Source organism: Triticum aestivum, chromosome 6B, assembly GCF_018294505.1.
Source record: "Triticum aestivum cultivar Chinese Spring chromosome 6B, IWGSC CS RefSeq v2.1, whole genome shotgun sequence".
NCBI lineage: Eukaryota > Viridiplantae > Streptophyta > Magnoliopsida > Poales > Poaceae > Triticum > Triticum aestivum.
This window is the reverse complement of record NC_057810.1, coordinates 647,366,532-647,374,472: the sequence shown is the minus strand read 5'-3', so window position 1 is coordinate 647,374,472 and position 7,941 is coordinate 647,366,532. Positions and strand designations below refer to the sequence as shown.

General features: G+C 40.0%; 1 long non-coding RNA gene across 1 annotated transcript; it reads left to right on the top strand.

Annotated features, from left to right (window-relative positions):
- Positions 1–964: 964 nt before the first annotated feature.
- LOC123138476 (uncharacterized) lies at positions 965–5,907 on the top strand. The gene is made up of 9 exons (XR_006469181.1): positions 965–1,154; positions 1,978–2,182; positions 2,335–2,546; positions 2,642–2,939; positions 3,553–3,816; positions 3,913–4,163; positions 4,347–4,565; positions 4,658–4,769; positions 5,226–5,907. It is a non-coding gene; the product is annotated as an uncharacterized lncRNA (long non-coding RNA).
- The last annotated feature ends 2,034 nt before the right edge of the window (positions 5,908–7,941 follow it).

Below are 7,941 nucleotides of genomic sequence, written 5' to 3'. Positions count from 1 at the left end.
GCTTGGTCAAGCTTAAAAAGGATTGATTTAGAACAACCCCAAAACTTCAATTAATTTGAAACAAAAGGAGAAATAGGCATACACTTGAAAGAAGATGGATATCCATCTTGTAGATCTTGGGTTTCGGTTGGGTTATCTTACCCGGGTGCCGACGCCACAGGCTAGGGCAGCTGTCACACGCTCACATGTCTCTCTACTTATTCAAATGTTTCGACGGCTTGATTCTATGCTCTTCTTCGTGAGCATTTTTGTTTTTGATGGGAGATGGTAGCTCGGGCTATATTCAGCCGGTTTGGATGACGTTTACGTAATAGGATAGGCAATTAGTTTTTTTATCTTTCTTTTGCCGGCCGGTTGTGGCTTTTATTCTCTGCTCTTCGTGAGCATTTTTGTGGTTCGTTTGTTTAAGACCTCATGACTTGTATTGAACTTATTTGCTTTCTAATAAAGGTGACCGTATGCATCTGATGCAGAGGCCGGGGTTACACCCCTTTTCCAAATATAGTGCTACTATTCACCTCCGTGGTTGCGTATTACCCATGCAAGGATGAACTTGACAACTGTGCAAAAAGGGAATAAATTCTAAAACATCAAGAAAAGAACAAATTCATGAGAAAAAGGGACAAGCCCAACGATGTATGCAGCCCCGTGCAAAAAGGAATAGAAAAACAAGAACTCAAAAGAAAAAATCTACATGAATCTTCGCATAAATTCAAACAGTTATATTAACAAGTCCATATTACTAGTAGACAGAAGAAAATCCATGTAGCATCAATCTCGCAGATCTTGGGTCGCGGCCGGACAAATTTGACCGGATGCGGACGCCCATAGGGGTGTGTGTCACACTCTCCCTCTGTAGAAAAATGGTGAGTGTCACACATTCACACGTCTCTGCTTATTACATTATTGAAATGCTGCGTCAGCACGATTCCCGCATAATAACTATACTTACTGCTACTATCGATGCCCGATCTAGATCTAACCAGCCGAGTTGAAAGAAAATATCTACCATCAGCTCCGTGGAAGTGCCCGTCCCTATATCACACCCCCATCACCCAGTTGGTGAACTCACTCCAGGTCTCCAGCAACCATATCCCTTCTCCTGCCCCGGACTCCTGCAGCATCTGAAGCTCGCCTTCGCCGCGCGTCTGCAGGTAACTACGATGTTTTTCTTGCTTAAGATCTTATCAGAAAAGTTGGGGTGTTGCTGCAGACTGTGTTCTCTCGTGCTCGCGAGCTTTAGGTTTGAGGACCTTATTCTGCATCGTGGTTAGGATGTTTTGGTAGAATCATCCGTATGCTGTCCTGTGTCGCTGTCCTAACCCTCTGTGCTTTCAGCTTGTTATCCCCTCCAAATAATATGTCAACGCCTCGTCGACAGATCTAGCTGCGGTGGGGAACGATAGCAAACGAAAGAAAATTTGTTGCTTGATCTGGAACGAGATAGGCTTGCTCGATCTATGTCACAGTAATGGTGTTCATGTTTTATTATTATTATTGTAAGGTGCCTAGCTTTGTGAGGATCTGAGGCTTTGTTCAGGGATCATTCTTTCAGAGATGGTCAACACCTCATGTTGCTAGATACGCTGACTGTGCTGCCATCGGTGTACACCGAGCTGGGAGTTTCTTTTCTGTTTTCTCCGTTGGCTGTGGCCTTGTGGGGTGGTGAGCTGGGCCTCTGATTAACAGATGAAGAGCCTGTCACGTGGTATACATGCACCCTAGTTAGACTCCGTGGGTTCACATCGAGGCGTATTTGAGTGTATCCAGGTAGTTAGACTCTGTCGGTTCACATCGAGGCGTATTTGAGTGTATCCAGGCCAGCCCCACGGAAACGAGAGTTCTGTTATGGAACCTCTTCTATGTGCAGAACATAGGAGTGATTATTGCATATTTCTGTTATAATACTTGAGTGATTCAGGAGCAGGGTTTAGTAGCCTTATAAACCGTCTATGCTTGCTCTACCTTTGTTTGCAGGGCACTACATGAAGTGACCTAGAACACATGGAAGGGGATACGTTCCAGGAAGAGGTCAAATGCCTCATGGAGGTGAAGCACAAAAACGTCGCACAGTTTCTAGGATATTGTGCCGACACACAAGGGAGAGTGGTTGACTTTGAGGGAAGATTTGTAATGGCAGATGCACGACGTCAGTTCCTCTGTTTTAAGTATCTACGCAAAGGTAAGAACATGTGCTGACATCTTTTTTGGGTCATAATTATTGGTTCCCATCTGGTAACAACAATTACTGTGGTGCCATATACTCCAGCATATGAAACTAAAGTACTTCAACTATCTAGAATACTAACTCCTCTATCTTCTCTTTGTGTATAGATACATACAGTGGAGTTGAATGGAGAGAGCACTATGAAATAATCAAGGAAATTGCAAGGGTTTATGGTACCTTCACCGTAATCATATTGTTCACTTGGACCTAAAACCTGATAATATATTGTTGGATGATAATATGGTACCGAAAATAGCTGACTTTGGTCTCTCAAAGTACTTTCGTGCCGGATTATCATTTCAAAATATTGATGAACATCGTAAGTTGGCTAATCTCTTGAAATCTTGATCTTTCTGTTAGCCATATATGAATCCTATTGCATATTTTAGTATTCATCCATCAATTTTCTTGCAGGGGTTATTTGGCACCAGAATTCTACGGTGGAAAACTCACATTCAAGTCAGACATATACAGTTTGGGTGTTATAATCATAGAGATATTAATATGTCATATGAAATATACCAAAGACTGCTCTGCTTTGAGTATATACCCAAAGGGTATCTTTATGATTATATCACCGGTCACATTCAAGTCAGACATATACAGTTTGGGTGTTATAATCATAGAGATACTAACATGACATATGAGATATACCAAAGATTGCTCTGCTTTGAGTATGTACCTAAAGGGAGTCTTCATGATTATATCACCGGTACGATCACCATACCATCTCTCTTTTTTACCAATAAAACTAGCACATTATCTCATGTAACCGTGCGGGAAATATATTTAATCATTTTCAATCTTTTGAGACACTGTGGTGTAACAACATTTTGTAAGAACATTAACTAGACTATCAGGCTTCCTGCAAAAAAAAAAAAAACTAGACTATCAGGCAGATGTGTTGTTTCTACGAGATCTTGTATTGATATGCGTAATTTAAGTTTAGGTCATGAGTTGAACAATCATCCATTTGTAAAGAGCCCACAAATGTACATGACATAGGTTCAACTATTATCATTTGCGACATGTTCATATTCACGATGATCTATACATACATGCAATGTTGGGAAGATCTATCAGCATGTGGTCATTAATTCATTCATTATGAGATGGTCCACCATGGTTGAATGTTTTTTCTTCTCCTTTCAATTTCTTGTTATCTCTATTTTTACCATCATACTAGAAGATTTGGTTCAAGCATCAGAAGCATATAATAAAAGTTACGTATAATGGAAGTTACTTGTTGTGTTGTATCTCTCTACTATTATAAGGACTTCAAGTATCTCAAATACTAAACATACTTTCATCTCCCCCTATTATAGATGCATCTCGTGGACTTGAATGGGGCAAGAGGTACCTAATTGTTAAAGGAATTTGTGAGGGCTTATATTACCTTGAACAAGAAAGCATTATTCACTTAGATCTGAAACCAGCCAATATATTGATGGACAACAATATGTTGCCCAAAATTGCCGACTTTGGTCTCCCAAGATGTAAGATGTTATGATGAAAATCAAAATTGGATCAATGTAGGCCGATTAAGTCTCTCAAAGCTCATCAATGGTGGCTTTGCAGTGGTTTATAAGGTATGCTAACTCTGAACTACTCTTGGTCTGATAGCTGAGTTTATGCTTTATTAGTAGAAAAGTTGAGTTTATTCTAGCAAGGCACGTTGGCTGCAGGGAATTCTTTAAAAGGAGGCAATCGCTGTGAAGAAGCTTTCCAACACGTCTTATATTCATGGTAGTGAATTCTAGTGAGAGGTTGAATGTCTGATGAAGGCCAAGCACAAAAAGTACGGTTTATGAGTTATTTGGCTATGCACATGGGGAAATGGCTTCCTACGAGGGAAAATTTTCCATGGCAGATGTACAACAAAGGTTGCTTTGCTTTGAGTATCTACCGAAAGGAAGTCTTCGTGACTATATCATCGGTAGGATCACAAAGCACATAACATGCTTTCGATGTTCGTTTTCTTTCTTTTGATCATCCACAATCGTAGTAGTACTAGTATATAAGTATATACTCTCGTCAACATCTAGCTAGATTTTAGAGATTACGAACTTTAAGTATCTCACACAATAACCTGTTTAAATATCTTTTCTTCCTTGTGTAGAATGCTTATGGATATGAATGGAGAGAGCGCTATAATATAATCAAAGGAATTTGTGAGGGTTTAAGTTATCTCCACAAGAACCATATTGTCACTTCGACTTAAAACCGACAAATATACTTTATGGAATATAATATGGTTCCTAAAATAGCTGACTTTGGTATCTCAAGATGTTTTGATGAAACAAGGACTTGTTATTACTTCAAAAGTGATGGGATTAGTGTAAGCCGGCTAAGCCTCTCGAAAACTCTCAAGCTCTTTTTTTCAGGGTTCACTTTTAAATTATGTATTCATTATCTTCTCATTTCATGCAGGGGATATACTTTACTAAAAGTTCTTTTCAGTGGAATAATCACATTCAAATCAGACATATACAATCTTAGTCTATATATCAATAATTATGGAGATATTGATTATGATGAAGAGGTATTTTGAAGTTGATTATGTATGAATTTATATCACCCTTCAATGATAAAATGTTCAAATACTGATGCCATGCCTTTTACTTATGCATACTTTGGAAGCACACCCAGCAGCCCTAAGCACAAATTAGCTGCAAAAGACACAACAGACTTATTGTAATATAAATCTATAGTTATGCAAAGGGGGTAAAATGAACACATTCTTTAATACAATCTGACACTACTTTATCTCTGTTTCTTTTTAATTTTACCGAACAGTAGAACACAGATTACATGGTGCAGTTTTTACATTTTTGTTATAAATTATTGTTAGTCTGATATTGTAATTTAGTAATTTATGTGGTTTGCACATTAACATCATGTTTATGGGGTTCGTATGCAAAAGTTACACACTTAATTGCTGATTACATAGATGTTGATCCTTTTCATTAACCCACATCTCACTGTTGCAATTGAGCAGGTACTCAAAAATTGGAGGAATAGATTGGACAGATCACTGGGAGGCAGACAACTGGAACGAGTATGCTCTGAGTGATGGAGTGCATTGACACCGAGCCAGCGAGGAAACCAAGTCCTTAGCATATGAGCAAGCACCTCAGCCGCCGGAGGGGTCGATGCTCGTCAATGTGGATGCAACGATCTTCTCCCAATCTGCAAGAGCGGGCTTTGGTCCAGTGATACATAATCACCTGGGAAGGGTGCACAGGCGGTGAACAGAGGCTACTTCGAAAGAGTTCAAATTCCTGAAGTAGCAGAAGCCATGGCACTTCTTCAAAGCCTTAACCCTTGCCAATAAATCTGGTATAATGAAGATCATGGTAGCATCTGATTGCCTATCATTGGGTTTAGGTTTTGATAGGTCCCCTACTGGAGCCATAGTCCATGATATTAGAAAATGTGCCACAAAATTTGTATCTTGTACTTTTATCCATGTCAATCGTTCTTGTAGGCACTAGGCAGCACATGTTCTGGTATCCATGTCAATCGATTCTTGTAGGCGGCATATGTTCAGCTAAATCGGCAGAGCATGATGTTTGGTCCTGTTGGCTTAGTGGGTTCCCTGATGTAATCAGGACCATTATATGTAACGAATCAGTTATGAATGAATAAAAGGGTGCAACTGCCCATTACCTTGAAGAAAATGCTACTTCCTGCAAGAGAAAAGAAAGAAAAAGAGAACCTGAGTACAACAACAATCGTGAGGACTTCACAGTACTTGGTAACGATTGAGAAGCGACGAGCAAAGAATACGGCCACTACTACTAGGGTGAACAGCAACTGTGGGAACAGTGTGTCACTATTTTAGAGAACAACCTCTTCGTTTGTTTTATTTCTTCTCAATCGTGTCTCTGCAAAGCCCGTCACAAGGTTCAAACACATACCGGAAGCAGGGACAGAACAGAGAAGCTCCCAATGTGTTGTAGTATTTCCTGCCATTGTTTATTTCACAGCGATCTATCTAATAGTATAATATAATACTACCTCCATTCCAAAATAAATGTCTTAATTTTGTATTAATTTTAGTACAAAGTTGTACTAAAGTTGAGACACTTATTTTGAGATGGAGGAAGTAGTATATATAACAAGTATGTGATGGTTATCCAGAAAAAAAAAACATGCTAGAAAATCCCGTTAGAAAGGAGAAACGTACATCCATTAATCGATCAGTCATTAAAATATGACTTGGATCTTCTTTAACCTAACAAAACATCATCCAAATTGTTATGTTTAGCAATTATAAGCAATCAATGTTTTAGATGTACTTTATCTTCGGTTCATCTCAGTTCCTCCCTTCCCTTTTCTTCTAGTACTCGATCTGGCCCATTCTGACGGGTGGAAGACTTCCAGATGCGATTATGCAATGCGTGCGTTGATAACGAAGGCTTTGTCTTGAAGCCTTGGATCGGACTACGGCAAAGCCATTATATGGGTACTTGGGCTTCGACATGTTTGGGTCACGGCAATCCGGAAGGCCATGGCTTCCCTTACTATGCTTGTTGGTTGGGCCATTTGGAATGAGAGAAACGCTAGAGTTTTTAGGAAGAAATCAACGCCGCCCTTTACATTCTAAAACTAATCCAAGATGAAGCCAAACTTTGGGTCACGGCAGGAGCTACGCACATGAGCATTATCATGCCGCGAGAGTAGTTATTGTTTTCATTTTGCTGACGGACGGGCTATGTTGTGGAGCCACTATTATGTACTCTAAAACTCTCCTTCTTTATTAATGAATGAGGCAAGTCTTTTGCCTCTGTTTCAAAATAAATAAATTATATCGATACTTCACTGGGATCATACTCTTGGGGCCAATGACCCGTTGTTGGTTGTGTATTATTCACATACACTGATGTGTACTTTGTACTTGAACAAATTGCAAGCTGCGACCGGCAGCACTTTCAACGATGAATGTGCTTCGACCTATGTCCCATTTCAAACATTTTATGAAAATTGACGTGTGCCCGCTATGAACTAGTTCAACGGGTAGCATACACGTGAGATATAGTTTGATAGTAGAATTGATGAAAAAAGGGAAATGAATTTGAAAATAGAAGAAAACTGAAATAAAGATTAAAACCCAAAAAGAAGAAACTGCTAGCTTGGGGTTTGGAGCAGACACCCGCGGACACTGTTCGGAGTATGGGCTCTGGCCTGCGGGGGCACACCCTTCGTAGGAGTTAAGTGTCAAATGGGTAGTTAAGTTTTTGATTTTTGACAAAATCATCATGCATAAAATATGATGCACGCTTAGATTTATGTTCACACACAAGAAAAAGAAACAAAAATTTAACCAGGAAGTGAAAAGTAAATAACAAACGAAAACGAAAAGAAAAAAGGGATAAAAAAGCTGAAAAACTGGATCAGAAAACTAGATAAGAAACAGAAAAGGAAAAAAAACAACAGCAGAAAAAGAAGAAGAAATGGGCCGAACCATTCGCAAAGAGTGTAGAATAGGAGAAACCCTCGTTCAGGCCAGTGATTTGTTCTCACAGTCGCAGGGCTCCACCAGTAGCCAGCCCAGGCCCAAGTTTATGCCGCGCGCGCTCTCGTTACGTGGGCTGGCCACCGCCGTTCGATCATCTCATCCGGACCCGATCCAACGGTCAGCTTCATCGAAGCTCAGTCTTCCCCGGGAAGGAGCCCGCGACGCCACCGAGCAACCGCCTCTTCCCCCTTCG